The 17862-nt window shown below is 44.3% G+C and overlaps 1 protein-coding gene and 1 long non-coding RNA gene across 5 annotated transcripts in view; one reads left to right on the forward strand and one right to left on the reverse strand.

Moving 5' to 3' along the window:
• The window catches only part of FARP1 (FERM, ARH/RhoGEF and pleckstrin domain protein 1), a 291962-nt gene that overhangs the window by 171369 nt on the left and 102731 nt on the right, over nucleotides 1–17862 (forward strand). The gene's annotated exons all lie outside the window — the stretch shown is intronic.
• Nucleotides 1–17862, reverse strand: part of LOC114232385 (uncharacterized) — a 49972-nt gene that overhangs the window by 11896 nt on the left and 20214 nt on the right. Inside the window, exons 2-4 of one of the 2 annotated variants that reach the window (XR_008556764.1) lie at nucleotides 13051–13099; nucleotides 4300–4354; nucleotides 1575–1878 (exon numbers count right to left, since the gene is read on the reverse strand). This is a non-coding gene — a long non-coding RNA (uncharacterized LOC114232385). Of the gene's footprint in view, nucleotides 1–1574; nucleotides 1879–4299; nucleotides 4355–13050; nucleotides 13100–17862 lie in introns of those variants that run through there. The other variant, XR_003618442.2, reaches the window with a different exon arrangement.

Below are 17862 nucleotides of genomic sequence, written 5' to 3' on the forward strand. Positions count from 1 at the left end.
TGGCTGGAACAATAGAATAACTCTCCATTATCAGCCACAAGGTTGGCTGCTCTAGAGCTTGGAGGTGATGGCATCCACAGTCTCTGTCCTTTCGTTGGGTGTGGCGAGCAGGGTACCAGGTGTTAGACCCGTGGGTTCAGCAACCTCAGTACTTGAGTTCTAGCTAGGAAAGAATTCAAAGCCAAGACTCAAACTATAAGAGAACATCTGTTTGGCAGATCACAGAGGTAGAAGTAATTTGTGTAAGAAATGGGCGTAGGAAACAAGTCATAGAGGTAAAGGGAGGGCCCTTGAGGCTCCGAAGTGAGGGAGGGAAAGGTGACCTGTCTGGGAGTCTGGGGGAGGGGAGGGAGAGGAGGAAGGGGAGGGAGATGGGGGGGAGGGGGGTGGGGAAGGCATGGTGTGCTCCCTGGAGGGAAAGCAGCTGGGTCCTCTTTCCTAAGAGTTTTCAGGGTGGAGATTTTAGGGGAGGACCCAGGGGAGGATCTCGACAGAACATTCAGCGGTGTTCAGGTTTGTCCTTTCAGGATGGGAGTCTCCACGGATTGAATGGCCAGCACCAGGGAGGGCCGGGGGTCATTATTCAGGGCAGCTGGTCCTGAGGTCAGCCTTGTCCTCTGCCATTGCTTGCCTGGTTTTGCTGCTTTTCTGGGCCTGGAGCTGAAATACAACTGAGGCCTAGATGTTATCTCTAGGTTAGTGATAGATTAGGGGTGGAAAGGTCACCCTGGAGGCAAGGTCCCACCCTGCAATTGTCCGTTGCTAGGCACCCAGAGCTTTCCATCCTGGTGACCTTCTGTACCTGGCCCTGGTCCTTGCTCTGTTCCTGCCTGTCTAACTGCCCACCATGAGTGGTTTGCTCTCCTTGTGCTATTCTCAGGCAGTGAAGAACTGAAAGTTGTTAAATTTTTCTAAGGTTACAGTTTCTTTGCTGGCTCCTGTTTCTCCTACCTGCTAGATCTGGGTGGCCCTTACTTCTCATGAATCCCTCCATATTTCAGCAGTTACCTCTCTGCAGAAGGACAATAGCACATGTAATTTTCCTGGATGGTCAGATTTCAAAGAACATGGGTACAGGCTCTCCCACACTTTTTTTCTAATGCAAAATGTGTTTTGTTAGAGTCACCCAGGGGTCTTAGTTCTGGCTGCTATCACAGACTGCCTTAGACAGAAATGAATTTCTCACAGTTCTGGAGGCTGGGAAGCCTGAGATCAAGGTGCTGGAGAGGTGGTGTCCGGTAAGAACCCGCCCTGTGTCCACACGTGGTACAAGGGACAAGAGAGGTCTTGGGAGGCTCTCTTCTAAGGGCACTAATCCCATTCACGAGGGCTCCACCTTCATGAACTAATCACCTCCCAAAGGCCCCACCTCCTAACACCATCACGTTGGGGTTTAGGTTTCAACATCTGAATTTGGGGGTGGGTGGGCATGACGACACAAACAATCAGTCTACTGTATCAGGTGCTGAGTTCATGCCTTTGATGTTGAAATGGGAGAAATTATTTCTTGCCTATACTCATATTCCCATGAGTACTGAACACAGTACTTCTAGGAATATATATTTAATTTTTTTTACAATATCACTGGACTCGGCTTTATATGCAACTTATTACTGATTTGATTATTAAAATGGTTGACCTTTGTTACTGGCTCTCTAACTCTTAGGTGCTGCTCCTGGTACTGGGGTATCCATACGATGTTGCTAAAAGTGGAGGCTCTTGCCTGCCTCATTGGCCATTTGGGGTGTAAACAGTCTTCCCGGCACTCGTCCAGCTTCTTCACTGTGAACCAACGCTGACTTCCGGGTGGAGGGTTCCAAATGAAGTCTAGGGGCAGCAGGGGACATGCTAATCCTGTCTCTCTTGCTGATTTTGTACCTGTGAACTCAAAGTCAGGTTTCTCACCTCAGTATTAGATGTGTGTCAAAGGCATTGATACCTTCTTTTTATTATTATTTTTTATTTCTTTATTGATTAAGGTATTATATATGTGTCCTTATCTCCCCCCCCCCCCCCCCCCCCCCGCTCCCCCGTTCATGCCCTCACTCCCCTAGTGTCTGTGTCCATTGGTTAGGCTTATATGCATGCATACAAGTCCTTTGGTTGATCTCTCCCCCTTACTCCCACCCTCCCCTACCTTCCCTCTGAGGTTTGAGCATCTGGTCGATGCTTCTCTGTCTCTGGATCTGTTTTTGTTCATCAGTTTATGTTGTTCATTATAATCCACAAATGAGTGAGATCATGTGATATTTATCTTTCTCTGACTTATTTCGCTTAGCATTGATACCTTCTTAACACATATTCAGATCTCTCAAGAATATTTACCTTCATATTTATAGATTTTCCAAGTTGGTCTCGATAGAGCTGTCAGACAGAAAGAATCTGTGGCTGGGGAGTTGGTGAAGTGCAATTTATGTCTCATGTTTAAAAAAAAAAAAAAAAAAGTAAAAACTGAAACCACCAGGCTCTGAAAGCTGCACTGTTCCTAATACCCTGAAACAGCCACAGGGCATTTCAGCAGAGAAAACACTGCTTGTTTTATGGCTGCTTTTCATAGTTTTGCCTGACAGGCTTGGAGGCACATGGAGTTAAAATGAAGCTGTTAAAGATATAATAAATGCTTTTGAAAATTTCCATTGGACCATCCATCAGTAGATGTCTTCTTTGAAAAATGAATGAAAATCAAACATAAAGACACAAATGGCTCCCTCAGAAATGAATAAGCACACGCAAAAGAACATTCGCCTGCATGAGTACCGCCTGTCTATAGTGTTTTATTTTCTCTTTATATTTTTGTTCCATGCAGGTAATAAACCCACTTGGCTTATAGTATCATGAAGGAAAGATTCTATTCCAGTCTGCTACTTAGACATTTAGAGTTCCTTTCTTTGCTTTTTTAAATCATGGTTTAAAGAAAAAAACAAAATTCACCATCTTACCCATTTTTGATACAGTTGAGTCGTGGTAAGTATATTTACACTAGAGGCCCGGTGCACGAAATTCGTGCACGGATGGGGGGGTGTCCCTCAGCCCAGCCTGTACCCTCTCCAATCTGGGACCCCTCGAGGGATGTCCGACTGCCCATTTAATGGGCAGTTGGTTATCCCTCTCACAATCCAGGACTGTTGGCTCCCAACTGCTTGCCGGCCTGCCTTCCTGATTGCCCCTAACCGCTTCTGCCTGCCAGCCTGATCACCTCCTAACCACTCTGCTGCCAGCCTGATTGATGCCTAATTGCTCCCCTGCCAGCCTGTTTGCCCCCAACTTCTGTCCTCTGCCGGCCCGGTCACCCCTAACTGCCCTCCCCTGCAGGGTTAATCACCTCCAACTTCCCTCCCTTGCAGGCTGGGTGCCTCTCAACTGCCCTCCCCTTCTGGCCATCTTGTGGTGGCCATCTTGTGTCCACATGGGGGCAGGATCTTTGATCACATGGGGGCAGTCATATTGTGTGTTGGAGTGATGGTCAATCTGCATATTACTCTTTTATTAGATAGGATAGAGGCCTGGTGCAGGAGTGGGGGCCAGCTGGTTTGCCCTGAAGGGTGTCCCGGATCAGGGTGGGGGTTCCCTTGGGGCATGGGGCAGCCTGAGCAAGGGGCCTGTGGTGGTTTGCAGGCCAGCCACGCCCCCTGGCGACCCAAGCGGAGGCCCTGGTATTTGGAATTTATTTACCTTCTACAATTGAAACTTTGTAGCCTGGAGCGGAGCCAAGCCTCCTGCATGCTCCATGGCTGGCAGCCATTTCTGTTTGAGTTAATTCACCTTCTATAATTGAAACTTTGTAGCATTAAGCAGAGGCCTGAGCCTGGCCAGGGTGTGCAGAAAGCTTTGCTTTCTCCGTTACCGCGGGCAACCCTGGCCTGGTCTCTCCAGCTCTGTGGCTGCCGCCATTCTGTTTGAATTTGTTTACCTTCTATAATTGAAACTTTGTAGCTTGAGTGGAGGCTTAGGCCTGTCAAGGGCAGGCGGAAAGCTTGTTTCCCTCTGTTGCCTAGGAAACCTTGCTCTCGGTGGCTGTAGCCATCTTGGTTCGGTTTATTTGCATACTCGCCCTGATTGACTGGTGGGCGTGGCTTGGGCTGGTGGGCGTGGCTTGGGTGTAGGGGAGGTATGGTCAATTTGCATATTTGTCTATTATTATTTAGGATTGTTGTGAAACAGATCTCAGAACTTTTCCATCCTGCAGATACAAAACTCGAGACCCATTAACAAACAACAACACCCCCTCCTCCCAGCCCCTGACAGCCATCATCCCACTTGCCATTTCTAAGAATCTGTTCCCTGTTTTCTTTTACAAACCTGCAGTCCTGAGTCCTCTCTCCTGCTTCAGCGCAGTTGGGACTAAGTCATGCCTCTAAGGAACAGAGAACAGAATGTCATTTCACAGTGAGTTTGTAAAATAGAGAGCTAGCTTTTACCCAGGAGTATATAGGGGGCTCCAGTTCGTTTTTCTTTTGGCACATGGCATCACTGTTTAAAATATGTTAAAGTCATCTTGCATGATTAGCTAAGAAATTAGATGGTGAAACGCCTTGAAAACTAGATCTTTCTCCTGCCTCTCTCAGCCAGAACTGAGTCTGACGATCCAATTTCTAGTTAAACCTGTGAACTCTGCCTCTTCCATCAGGGCGTATTTAATTTTCAGCAGATGATGGAATCTGTTTCAAAAACACACTTATTGCCCTCCAGTATTTTAGTTGGACTTGTTTTTAGCACTAATGTAATTGTTTATAAATTGGGGCAGAATGCATTCAATGACTGCACACTGTTGTTAGAATGCTGTCAGTTTGAGTAACGCCATCTTTATCGAGGGGACACACTCAGTTCTCAGTGGCCTGCATCCTTGCTGTATGTCGCCAGGACAGATGAACATTGTGAATGCTGTGCAATCATGGAGACTTTTCAGAGACGGCCTTTAATTGCTTGGCTTTGCTTGTTTGTTTGTTTTTGTTGGTTTGTTTTTGGTTTGTTTTTCTTTCCAGAAACATCTGTATGTTTTCCAACATGGCTTTTCTCCAGTGCTGATATTCAGTCACTGGAGGCTGACTCTGTTACTAAATTTCATTTATAAGTTTATAATGGGCAGAATTTTATTTAAAAGGTGTCATCCGTACCCGTGCTTTTTATTACCTATCTTGCATTTGCATTTTCCCCCTGTTAACTTTGAGCATGGGTGACACTCCATGAAGGTGAAGTGTCACTAAAATGGTGATTGCTGAATGTTCGGCTTTAAGACAAGGCGTTTGCACTGAGCCAGGAGAATGTGCTCAATCCAAAGGCATCATCCTCTTGACCACATTTTGAAATAATCACACAAGAGTGAACTAATGAACCTGCTCAAAAGGGAGCTGATGGCTTGGATCCCCCAAAAGCACGGCCTCAGAAGCATTTATACGAACACTAGAGGCCCGATGCACGAAATTCGGACACTGAGGGTAGGGGAGGGGGTCCCTCAGCCTGGCCTGCGCCCTCTCACAGACATCCTTAGCACTGCTGTGGAGGCAGGAGAGGCTCCCGACACCGCTGCTGCGCTCACCAGCTGTGAGCCCAACTTCTGGCTGAGCAATGCTCCCCCTGTGGGAGCCCACTGACCACCAGTGGGCAGCTCCTGCATTGAGCGTCTGCCCCTGGTGGTCAGTGCATGTCATAGTGACCGGTCATTCCGTAGTTTGGTCGATTTGCATATTAACCTTTTATTATATAGGGTAAACCCTCCTTGTTAGTTCACATATTCTGTTTGCAAAAGGCATCTGAGGGGTACGGCCACATGGCCAGTTAACGCTGGTGAAGAGACAGTTTCCCTGCCAGTCCAGTCTTGTGTACTGTTGCCAGCTTGACATAGGTTTCCTGATCCGTAGAATGTCATTCTTTATTTTCTCATTTTCCTTTTAACATTTTCCCTATGGTTGGCCTTTCATGAGTGACTTGCTTTTATGGCTTTTGGAAGCTGTCAGCTGTTTGAGCAACAGTTTCTTGAAGTAAAAATATATTCAAATTGGCTTTAGCATCTAGACCCCAGCTTATCGTTGTGTTTGTTAAAGGCTGTGCTATTCTAGTCTCTCCATGAGAATTGTAGGTTTAAAGTGATTCCATTCATTCATCCATTCAGCAAATCTTTATGAGCACCCACTGCGTCTCATGCTGTTCTGCTGAACAGAACAGATGAAGATCCATGTGCTAGCAGAGCTTGCCGGCTATCAGAGAAAGACAGCCACGTATAAGAACCACTATAAAGAAATACATTGTTTTGGATGCTACAGAGTGATAAGTGAAAGTGAAAAATGAAAAGAAATAGAGTGGAATAAGGGGGATGGAGATGTGACGGGCAAATTACAGTTTTAAGTAGGGTGTTTAGGGTCAGCCCTACTGAAAAGCCAACATTTGTGTAAAGATTGGAAAGAGGTGAGGGACTCATCCATGAAGATTTCTGGGGGAGAAAATGGTCCAGGCAGAGGGAGCAGTCCGTGCAAAGGCCCTGAGGCAGGTGTGTGTCTGATATGCTCAGAAAACAGCCAGGAGGCCTGTGTGACTGGAGCAGAGTAAGCGTGAGGCAGAGCCATTTGATATGAGCTTGGACAGGTGACATGGGGTGGAGCAAACGTCCCGGGACTTTGCTTTCCATTGTGAGGACTCTGGCGTTTACTCGGAGTTTTGAGCAGAGAGGTGACACATCTGATTTAGTAGAAGATGACTGTTTCCGATAGAGCTGAGAAGCTATTTGGGAATTTTTTATGTGGTAAGTCAGATAGTAGTTGTAAGTGACCGAGGTCAAATGCAGCAGAGAAATACAAGGAAGTTGTCATGAAAACATTTCATCAAGGTGTTCCAACAGGTGAATTTGAGGAGAATGTTATAAAAAGTCAGCCGAGTGGTTTCCAAGGTCTCGTGTGCCATGGCGGTGGGTGTGAATCAAAATCACTGAGCGATGCTCCCCCAAACTCTTCGTGCGTGTGAGACTCCATGCATAGAGGCGTTTGAGGGTGTGGGTGATCCGAAGTTTCCAGGTGAACCTGATTTTCAGAGTCCCCTCAGAATCATTGCTGCGCTAGAACTAGCTCCGTAATTAAATCCTGGCTGCTGATCAGCATTCCTTCCTATTAAGTTTGTAAAAACTTAGAGGATCTGTGACGTACGCCATGCAGAATGATCGTGTTTGTCAGCACTGCGGTTTATTAGCACTCAAGGGGCTTGTTGTCTGATACTTAAAGGAAAAATGTGTTTAATTCAGACTCTTGGCAGTCCTTCCGGCAGAGTATTTTTGGATGTGCTTTCCATGCTTTTGCTATATACGTATTCGTTTCTTTTTCGCAAATCTAGGGTCTGTGTGCTTAGGGTTTGTCTTACTCTAGCAAGGTGCTGGTGGGAAGGGACTGTCATCAACAGTGAACACATCATTGTTTTGCTTTTTAGTGGTTTTTCCAGTTCATTGATCATAACAGAGCCCTCCTAAACCCCAACCACCACTTTCTCTTATAGACACTGTCTCATTCCTCAACGCCCTCATCAGAAGGTACTGGAATATAAGGGAAAGGATACATTTTATTTTATAGCGGTTAAAGTGTAGTAAGGCTTAAAAAATACTCAAGAGGGAGTTTGCATAGCTACCAAATCATGGAAATAACCTGGCAAAGGTTTCAATTAAAAATGAAGTGTAATGGTTAATAGTGGTTTATTGAGAACCTTCTAAATGTGGGCACTTGATGTGTCTTCATCTCATTTGCTTACCTAGCTACTTCCTTAGGGGGTATTATTATTGCATTCTTCAGAGGGAAAATCCATGCCCCGGGAGGCCATTTAACTTGCCCAGACCACTTAGATGGTAAGTGACAAACCAGGCATCGAAGTTATGGCCCAGTGAAACTCACTCTGCTGCTCTCACATGTAATCTCATACATTTTTATACCTAATAGTAATAGCTTCATTTATTGGAAGAGATGCAAAAGTTAGGTTTCCCTCTACTTTTATAATGAAAATTCTTTTTATGGTGCTTGACTTTCTCTCGCGCTCTCCCCCATCCTAAATTTACCAGTCCCTTCAATAGATTTTCATTATTTTGAATTTTTTCAACTTTGTGATGAAACACCCAAAGCATAAAATTTACATTTATCTTAAGTGTTTGTAAGTGTATACAGTTCAATGGCAATAAGTACATTCACCTTGTTGTGCACCTGTCACCACCATCCATCCCCATGGCTCTCTCTGTCTTCCCAAACTGAAGCTCCGTGCCCACTGAATAAGAACTCCCCATCCCTATCTCCTCCCAGGCCCTGGGAGACACTATTCTACTTTCTGTATCATCTGCTTTCTGTCTTTATTGCATATGCTTCTTGTACCTTTATTATAGACTTATTTGTAAGTTTTCTTTCCCCTAAATCTAGTGTGTGCTTACATTAATCTGAGCATTCCAGTTTTTTAAAGGAAGAGAAGTGCTAACTTTATGGTTACAACTCTGACCTCCTTGCAGATACACAAACCTGGAGCTGGACCCCACTCCCACCTCAGTCACTTCCACTGTGAACAGAACATGACACCTGAAAAGTATCCGAAAAGAATGACAAGTAGAGAGTATTGGTTCCGAGGTTTTCTGGGTGCTCCCAGAGCCAAGAATTCTTAAAGGAACCTGAAAGCCATGATTTACATATTTTCAAATTTAAAAGCCTTGCGCTATAAAAATTGTTTTAAATTCCCTGTTCAGGATTGAGAACATGTTCCCATTCTCCCCACTGACTACTTGAAAAACACTAAAAATGTTTCCGGATTAAAGAGTCTGTTAACATCTAACATAGTAATTTTCTTTCATTTAATGTTCTTAGAGGTTCTCCAGGAACCTTAGAGATGGGTTTGGAGGAAGGCTGTACTTCAGAAACAGGGCAGAAGAGCCGGCGGGAAGGTGGAACCGGGAGCCACCTTGGGTGGCTTTGTTCTGCAGTCTTTACCTCGCTGTTCAGACGCTAAGCTACATTCACTGAAGTATCTACCGTACATTGTCCCTTGAAATGTTAATGTTGGAAGCCAAGTGTGTGATAGCAGGTGTATTTTCAGAAAGTTCAGGCCCAGCAGGCTGATGCACTTTTGAGGTTTAATTAGACCACTGAACCCAAAGAGAAAAGTGCCAAACGAAATAGACATTGAGGAAAATGCACACATTCTTCTGTTGCTGGGAAGAGTGTAATGCTTTCCTTGAGTCATAATCTGGTTTCTGCTTGCCTTATTCATTATTTGTGGGATAGTTTATTCCCTGCCTGATGGATATTTAAAGCAGTAGGAGGTTGTGCAAGATTTTTTGTGTGTGTGTGGTAAATTTTGGAATTTTTTTACTCATCCGCTTCTAAAAGTGATTAAAAGACAATGAATTGCTCAAGATCAAGAGCAGATTAAGCCATTCTGAATAGCTGAATTCTCCATAGACATTTTACATTACAGGTTTGCAAGATAGCAATAGAAATCCACTACTACTTGAGTGTGTGCGCGCACGCACATACATGCATGCACACACACGTGCACACATGCACACACACATCGCGCAGTCCTGGCGTGAAGGAAGAAGGGCGGTTCTGAACGAATGACGCTGTGGTTTTAACGTAGCTAAATTCCAGCGCAGGAGCTGAAAGGGCCCATTCTCCTCTCGGCCTGGAGTCGGGACTCTGAAATCCAATCTGAAGGGTGTTTAATGAGTGTTCTGAACGCTGGGTCTCCGTGCAGAGGGGAACAAGGAGCACAGTGTGTCCTGGCAGACAGCGTGGCCACCCTTGGAGCCACGGCCAGGAGAAAGAATCGCTGCGCTTGTGGACCCCGTGGATGGGCAGGCCTAAACGTTTAGCTACATCCTTCCAGAATGCAGGCCTTGTCCCAGTTCCCCGGACTTGGGTTTTAAAGTTGTAGTTCCTGTTCTTGCTCTGGTTGGCATTGCACAGCCATCGTGATCACACCGTGTGCTGACCAGGCTACCACCAGGTCTGCTGTTGGGCTTTTGAGTACTTTTCTTGCCTCCTTCTGCTCCTCCTGCATCGCTAATACCCAGTAGAGCTTACTGAGTACTGGATGCCATCTTAAGAGCTCAATGTCTGCTATGTCATTTAATCCTCACCACACCCCAATGAAATGGTTCAACCATTATTCCCACTCTACAGAAGAGGAAAAAAACTGAGGCCCAAAGGGTAACTTGCCCAAGGTCATACTGCCATGGAATTGGCAAGAAGGCAGCCCCCAGAGTTTGTATTCTTAGTGATGATTATCTTACACAGCCGCTCCAGGTCACTGGAGGCTGGGCGAACAACACAAGAAACATCTCGCACATTTCAGCTATTCCGTTTCTGTCTTTTAAAGATTTATTTCTAATTATATATATTTTAAATATATATATTTTTATTTCAGAGAGGAAGGGAGAGGGAGAGAGAGCTAGAAACATCAATGATGAGAGAATCATCAATTGGCTGCCTTCTGCACGCCCCCTACTGGGGATGGAGCCCACAACCCGGGCATGTGTCCTGACCAGGAATCGAATCGTGACCTCCTGGTTCATAGGTCGATGTTCAACTACTGAACCACATCGGCCAGGCTCTCTGGCCTTTATCAATCTAAAACAGTGATGGCGAACCTATGACACGCGTGTCAGCACTAAATATTTAGTGTTTGGTTTATTAAATATAATTATATATAACAATTATACATTTATGTTATTTAAACTATAAATATTGCGAAATAATGTTTTTTTCCTCAAAGTGACACACTACCCAAGTTATGCTCAGTTTTTTGGCAAAGTTTGACACACCAAGCTCAAAAGGTTGCCCATCACTCATCTAAAAAGTTAAACCCTTAAGATCCTTATGTCATTCTTGCATCATTTCCTCCCCTTGTGGGTCTCCCTGTGCAGAAGGCACATTGTTCAAGTGTTGGAAGTGGAACTGAGCGTTAAATGTCTCCTGTCCTCTCCTCGTTGCCATCTCTTTGTCCTCGGGCTTAGTTTCTAGGAATTTTCAACTTTTATCTTTAAACTCTTCCAATGCAAGTTTTCTTTCTGCTCTGCTATTTTTACTCTTAACAGCTCTTTCTTGTTATCCAAATGTTCCTTGTTATAACCTTCTGGGGTTTTATTTTTAAGTTGTAAACTCTTAGCTATACGAGGATACAAATTACAGTGTTTTTAAAAGTTTTTTTACTCTACCCTGCATCATCGAAAGTACCTGGCATCTCCCATTTCTGACTTTCCGGGGAGTTCTGCATAATTTGGCTGCTTCCTGTTGCCGACTCTCTCTCCTGTCTTCTGTAATTAGATGTCAGCTTTCTCCTCTGTCGTCTTCTAGAATTTGGGAGAAATTTCTCACCTGCTGTCTCTTCTTTCATTTTCTCTGAATTTATTCCTTTCCCCCTGTTTTCATTATTTGAGTGTTAGTTTAAGCAGGCTTCCTGGGTATTGTGGAGAAAAGCTGCATGTATTCAGTCTGCCCTATTGAGCCACAAGCCCAACATTCTTTTCATCAGTTATATTGCGTCTAGTCTAGCAATGGCCGTCTGCTAAAATTTCTAAGAAAATGTGCTTTACAGACACATAGGTGGGTTCCTGTAGATTTCTCAAATTGCACTCTCCTTGAACTTCTACTTGCTTGATAGCTCCTGACTGTGTGCAGAGGGGCGGGGAAGGTGACGCCCTGGATGGACAGCTGAGGGGGGGGGAGGGGGGAAAGCCGTGTGAGCTGTGTGACTGCTGAGCCTGAATCCCACCCGTCCTACCTCACCCTGTGGAAGCATCTCAAAAGAGAATATTTTGTAAAAAGAGCTTCAGTTATAGCGCATCATTCACATCCAAAGCAACAATAGTAAAAAGGGGAACACCTCTTAGCAGGAAAAATGAATTGCCTCCCATAATTAGTCCACTACTTGTTGAATATATTTGATTGTCAAATTAGAGAAGTTTTGAAGGCCAGAATTTTTATCTCAAATCTGTTCTTTGGGTTATTCATTTGTCTTAATCCCTTTATTTGAAAGGGACAGTGCGGAACATAAGCGCTTTGTCCCTGTCCCTGCAGTTCTGGAGGCTAAAAGTCTAAAATCAAGGCATCATCAGGGCCAATTTCCCTTTGGTACCCTTGCAGCTTCTCGTGGGAGCCATCATTCCTCAGGCTTCCTTGGATTGCGGCTGTATCACTTCAGTCTCACCTTGCCATTCAAAGCATAGGCTTCTCACCACCGGCAGCAGGGAGCCTGTTAGAAATTCAGATCCTCAGGCACCACCCAGCACCTGCGGCTTATCAAGGTCCGCAGGTGATGAGTGGGTCCGTAAATCAGAGAAGTGCTGTTTGGAGCCGCCTCCAGCAGCATTCTAGGGCAGAAGAGGCAGGGGCCCAGGTGTGGACGCTGCCCTTGGGAACATGGTCACACGGCACTGTGTAGGTGTGGTAGCCAGGCTTTGCACTCTGTGGCAATGCTGAGGCATGCCTTTGAGGCCGGGAAATGGACCTCCTCCTCTTCAGTGTCAACCCACTGGCCTGCCATGAATTCTGTAAGCTAACATTTCCCCATCACAGTAGCAGCAGCAATAATAGAGAACTTGTGTTGTGTGCCAGACTCTTTGCCAAACACTTTGGGGTCATTGCTTTATTTAGTTTTCATTGATCCTAGGAAGTAGATAATATTTCTAGTCCTTTCATGACTCCATGTGCTGTGGACTGAACTGTGGTCCCCCCCCCCTCCCCCCCCTAATTCATAGGTTCTAGCCCTAATCCCCAGTATGGCTGGATTTGGAGCCAAGTCAAGTTAGGTCATAAGGTGAAGCCCTGATCCTGATCCTGGTCCCAGAGGATTAGGGTTTTTCTAAGAAGAGATGCCAGAGAGCAAATGCTCACTCACTCACCTACCCCCCTCCTCTAACATAGCACTTACCATATATTCTTATTTGCCTGTTTATTTGTCTCCACCCCAACTCAGAAAGAGGCACTTACCTTATTGATCTCCTTCCCTCAGCACCTAGCACAGCTCCGGCACAGGGCAACTTGCTTGATAAATGTACCCCAGGAGCCTCAAAGCGTAGTAGTTATTAACACTTCCACTCACCTGGTGGCACCCTGCCGGAGAGCCTGAGGAAATCTGCAGTTATCACGGCCTAAGATCAGACATGTTGAAGGTTAGTGAATTGTGGGGATTCGAACAATATTCTAATGAGCTTTAATGGTGGCAGAAAGGGGGCCAAGGCCCTTGAGAGACACCTTTCCCTTCCGCTGGATGAGAGCATGGCCTGGTTGCCATGGCGATATTGATCCCAAAACAGAGCTCTCTGAAACTTGTGCAGATGCAGAGTTTATAAACCTGGTCAAAGGTCATCTTGATAGATCTGTCTATGAGGTTATTGCAGAAAGGCAGAGCCTTAGCTCGTATTCAGTGGGACGCACCATTTTTCAGACCCTTAGAGAGGGAGGAGAAGACACCCCCAACCCAGGAAGAATCGTGTCTTTATTCTTTTAGAGGAGGAAAAGAACTACTCCCCCATAAAACTTTATGGGACAGAAATTACCCGAAGGCACAGACATATTTTAAAAGCACCATAAACGAAAGCAACTTTGGTTCAGTTTTTAATAGCTTGAAGCTGTATGTGAATGTTCATACTGTTTATTATTCAGTGCTTGCTTGCCAGACATCCCCCAAGAATGTAAACCTCCTCCTAAAACTTAATTTTGTAGGATTGCGTGAAAAGCCAAGGGACATACAGTTTGAAATCAGCCAATTTATTTGTCCACTAGATTAAAATTCAAATGCCTCTTGGAGCATAATTAAAAGTGGCCAATGAGAAGAAGGTGGTAACATTTGATTATGTAGTTGTGCTCTGGTTTGCTCTCTAAAACATGGCACATTATTACCACCTGGCTTCTTTTCTTTGAGCAGTACCCTTCGAGAATATGTTAACCAAGGCTGGCCATGTGGGGGGGCCACAGTTTCTTAGAGGCTGTGGGAATCCTCGAGGCCTGCCCTCTCCCAATTCGAACTCTTGGGGACAATGTTTTTGATTCATTTGTCATAAGATCCCTTTCATATTAAACCATTACTAACAAATGCAGGTTTTCAAATGATGACTAAATAACTTGGTTTCCTTCCTTATATATGACAGCTTATGTGGCCATAATATAAGTGTGTGTGTGTGTGTGTGTGTGTGTGTGTGTGTGTGTGTGTGTGTATGAAAGTAAGTTATTATTTGAAAAAAATCCCTTTACAGTTGAATTTTCCTCAGGATCTGTTCTCCCAGTTTAACCTATACCGTTGCCACTTTTACCCCCATTCAGATTTTATTGACTGACTTGCACGTTCGTTTCAGCAATAAGGGGCTAGTGGATTGGTAGCTTTTAAACCCCAGCATCAGTTTTCAGTGCAGAGCCTGCACCAAATGTATAATTTGTGGTTACGTCCACCAATGTTTATTTTATGACTTTTTTTTGCCAGACACACAGAAGAGCTCTTTGTGCTGAGAAGTATTAGTGCACATGTGTGGATATTCACACACTCTTCCCATGTGATGGCTCCTCTTCACAGCCACTCTGCTTGAGCCAGATCCAGCCCCTCAATATTGTTTTAAGATCTGATGTGAAGTAAATAGATTCTGTTGTGAGTGACCCTCCTCAGTTGATTATAATGTGAAGCCTGTTCCTCAGTTCCTTCCCCCCACCCTTTCCTCTGCATTTCTTTTTTAATGTGGCAAAATAGACATAACATAACATTGATCATTTCAGCCATTTTTAAGTATATAATTCAGTGGCATTAAGTACATTCATAATGTTGTGCCGTCACCACCACTATTCATTTTATGTTCTGTGATACGGTTCTGAACAGAATTACTTTTAGTGTGAGGCTCAGAAATTCATTGGAGACGAGTGTAGAGAAGTGTTGCGGACCGATGGAGAAAAACCACAGGAAGAGGAAGTAGAGGGATAATTTTTCATAAAGAATAAGGACGCAACTTTTCTTCCCTCCTCCAAGATGTTTTCTCGGTAGAATTTAGCCCTTGTGCATGGATACTCGCAGGTAGTTCTACCCCAGCTCCTAGAAGAAAGGGAACTGGGTCCTTGAGCTTTGGAATTGTGATGTCTGGGAGCATTTTCGACCATTGTGCCCGCGCACATTTTGGGGTGTTAATGCTGAGGACCACTTACCCATGAAGCTGTCATGGAGTGGTTGCATTTAACCCTTATAAATACTTTCTACTGATGCACCCTGAATATCACCAGCATTCTTAGGGAAATTCAGGCATCTGTTTTATGATGATGGTGAGGAGCTATAATATCATTCAAACTCTAAATTCATTTCTCCCTATATAAAAATGTTGGCATCATCGAGAAATCATTTCACACAAAGGATTTATACAACATAATCAACTTTAAGGAAATTGTTAAGAATTGAGACCAGACTCGTATCATTTATCAACTAGATTCCAGGCATCTATTTCCACCCCCTTATTTTTATCAATGTATGTTGGATACATTCACAAAACGCTCTGCTGACTCCGTTCAGGTGGAAAGTCCCCCTCGCCTGTGGGTTCCATAAGGCACTTAGTTGAACAGCATGTCTTTAAAAACATCCATTGTATATTGATTCTTTTGTTTGTTTGGACTTCCAGCATGGAATTGTAAAGTCTCATGATGAAGTTCTCCAATTCACTTATTTCCAGGGATTCTTTGGAAATGTGAGTGCTTGCCAGCTGGTCAGATAATTGATAGTTTGTTTTTTAACAAATAGGAAATGTCAGGAATTGTGAAACTGGCTTGTGGTCTTCTCTTTAACAAACATGTTATGATATAGGAATGCTTCCACAACTTCTTAGGCCCGGGCCTTTGTTTATAATGTCCTTATTGATGCCTGCAGAGTTTACCAGGCAGAGAGGGGGGTCTAGAACCAGTGATGGGCAACCTTTTGAGCTTGGTGTGTCAAACTTCGCCAAAAAACTGAGCATAACTCGGGTAGTGTGTCACTTTGAGGAAAAAACATTATTTCGCAAATGTTTCATCCTCAGGAGCAGCAAATGTTTCATCCTTGGCATGCAGCCGCCTTAGTGGCCGCGTGTCATCAGAAATGGCTACGCATGTCAGTGCTGACACGCGTGTCATAGGTTCGCCATCACTGTTCTAGAACCAAGAACTGTGTGTCAGTTACTCAAGTAGCTCTTTGGGGGCAGGAGTGAGAACTTGAACCCAGGACCCTGCTTTAGCTTGGCTGAGGAATTCCCAAGTGCTCTCAGCATGACTGGTTAGGGCACAGTGTGTCCCAAAGAGAGGAAAAATAAGATTGGTGACCAGTAATCCATGTGGCTCTTAAATCCACAGGTTAAATGCAGGTGTATGTGGGCAGCAGGGGGTGGGGTATGATTGATAGAAGAGAATGGGTTACATTCAATGACCTGTTACTCCTGCCATCCATCGGTACAAGTAAAATGACTCTACCAGTAACCCTTGGACCAGGCATTCAAAGTCTAAAGCCTGGCTTTAGAGTTTGGAATTATCCATGGAGAATATTACACGCCATTAGATGGCTGTGAATATCTTCTGGATTTCAATGATGAGGAATTATGGAGCATAAATTGGCATCTGTTTTAAAAGAAAGGCCCAGCCTTTGTGACTCAGTGGGTCCACCTATGAACCGGGAGGTCATGGTTCGATTCCTGGTCAGGGCATATGTCTGGGTTGCGGGTTTGATCCCAAGTGTGGGGTGTGCAAGAGGCAGCCCATCAGCGATTCTCTCTCATCATTGATGTTTCCATCTCTCCTTCCCTCTCCCTTCCTCTCTGAAATAAATATTTTTCTTTTAAAAAAGAAGATGCTTTATTGCTGGACACTGAAGCACCTTTGAAGGCTCCTCAGGCCACGCTGGGGCAGGCTGAATGGACTTGCTGGTCTCCTGGGTTACTAATGGGTTCCTCAGATGCTCTGCTCTTCTCAGAGAGGAGGTGAAACTAGAAAAGCAGTAACTGGAGATGATCATGTCTTTGAAACATTTTTCTTTCAGTGTTTGATCTGTGAGGTGGAGTTGGGTCTGTTTCACTAGTGGGTCACTAGAAGTCTGCTGGATAGTGAAGAGAAACCAAGGCGTATGATTCTAAGCTTTTAGGGTAGAAAATGGGTCCTTATAGATCATGTTCTCTTTGCTTATAGATTCAGTGTATAGAACATACATGCGCAGCGTTGATTTTAACAGACATTGTTAGAGTGTCAGATGCCTTGCTAGGCAATAGCAATAGAAAGGTGAATAAATAACTCAGAACCTAGTCAGGGAGACAGACTCATAGCTCTTTAATTTATATCATATTGTGGAATGAGTAACTTTTCTTGATTTGTTTGTTCATTCATTTTAACAAAATTGGTTGGTCTGTAAGCGTTGTAGATACAGGATTAATAAAATATGGCCTTTCCTTTCAATAGATGTGTAGTCTACATGTAGACTAGATGAGAGTATGCACAGAGTATTATAATAACCAAGAGAAGAAAGCCTGAAATTTTACCATATTCCTGGGGAGAGAGGTACAGGGCAGGGTTTCAGTGGGATCCTGAGTTGAATACTGGTGTCCACACAAAACCTGCACACAATTATAGGAGCTTTATTCATAATTATAAAAACTTGGGCAACCACAGTGTCCTTCAGTAGGTGAATGAATAAACAAACTGTGGCCCATTCAATGGAATATTATTCAGTGGTAAAAAGAAATGAAGCTATCAAGGCAGGAAAAGATATAAAGGAAGCTTAAATGCACATTGCTAAGCGAAAGATGACAATCTGAAGAGTCTCCATACGGTACTTTGGGATTCCAACTATATGGCAATCTAAAAAAGGCAAAACTACAAACACAGTAAAAAGATTAATGGTTGCCGTGGGTTAAGGAGGAGGGAGATA

The sequence above is a fragment of the Eptesicus fuscus genome, chromosome 8 (assembly GCF_027574615.1).
Source record: "Eptesicus fuscus isolate TK198812 chromosome 8, DD_ASM_mEF_20220401, whole genome shotgun sequence".
Taxonomy (NCBI): domain Eukaryota; kingdom Metazoa; phylum Chordata; class Mammalia; order Chiroptera; family Vespertilionidae; genus Eptesicus; species Eptesicus fuscus.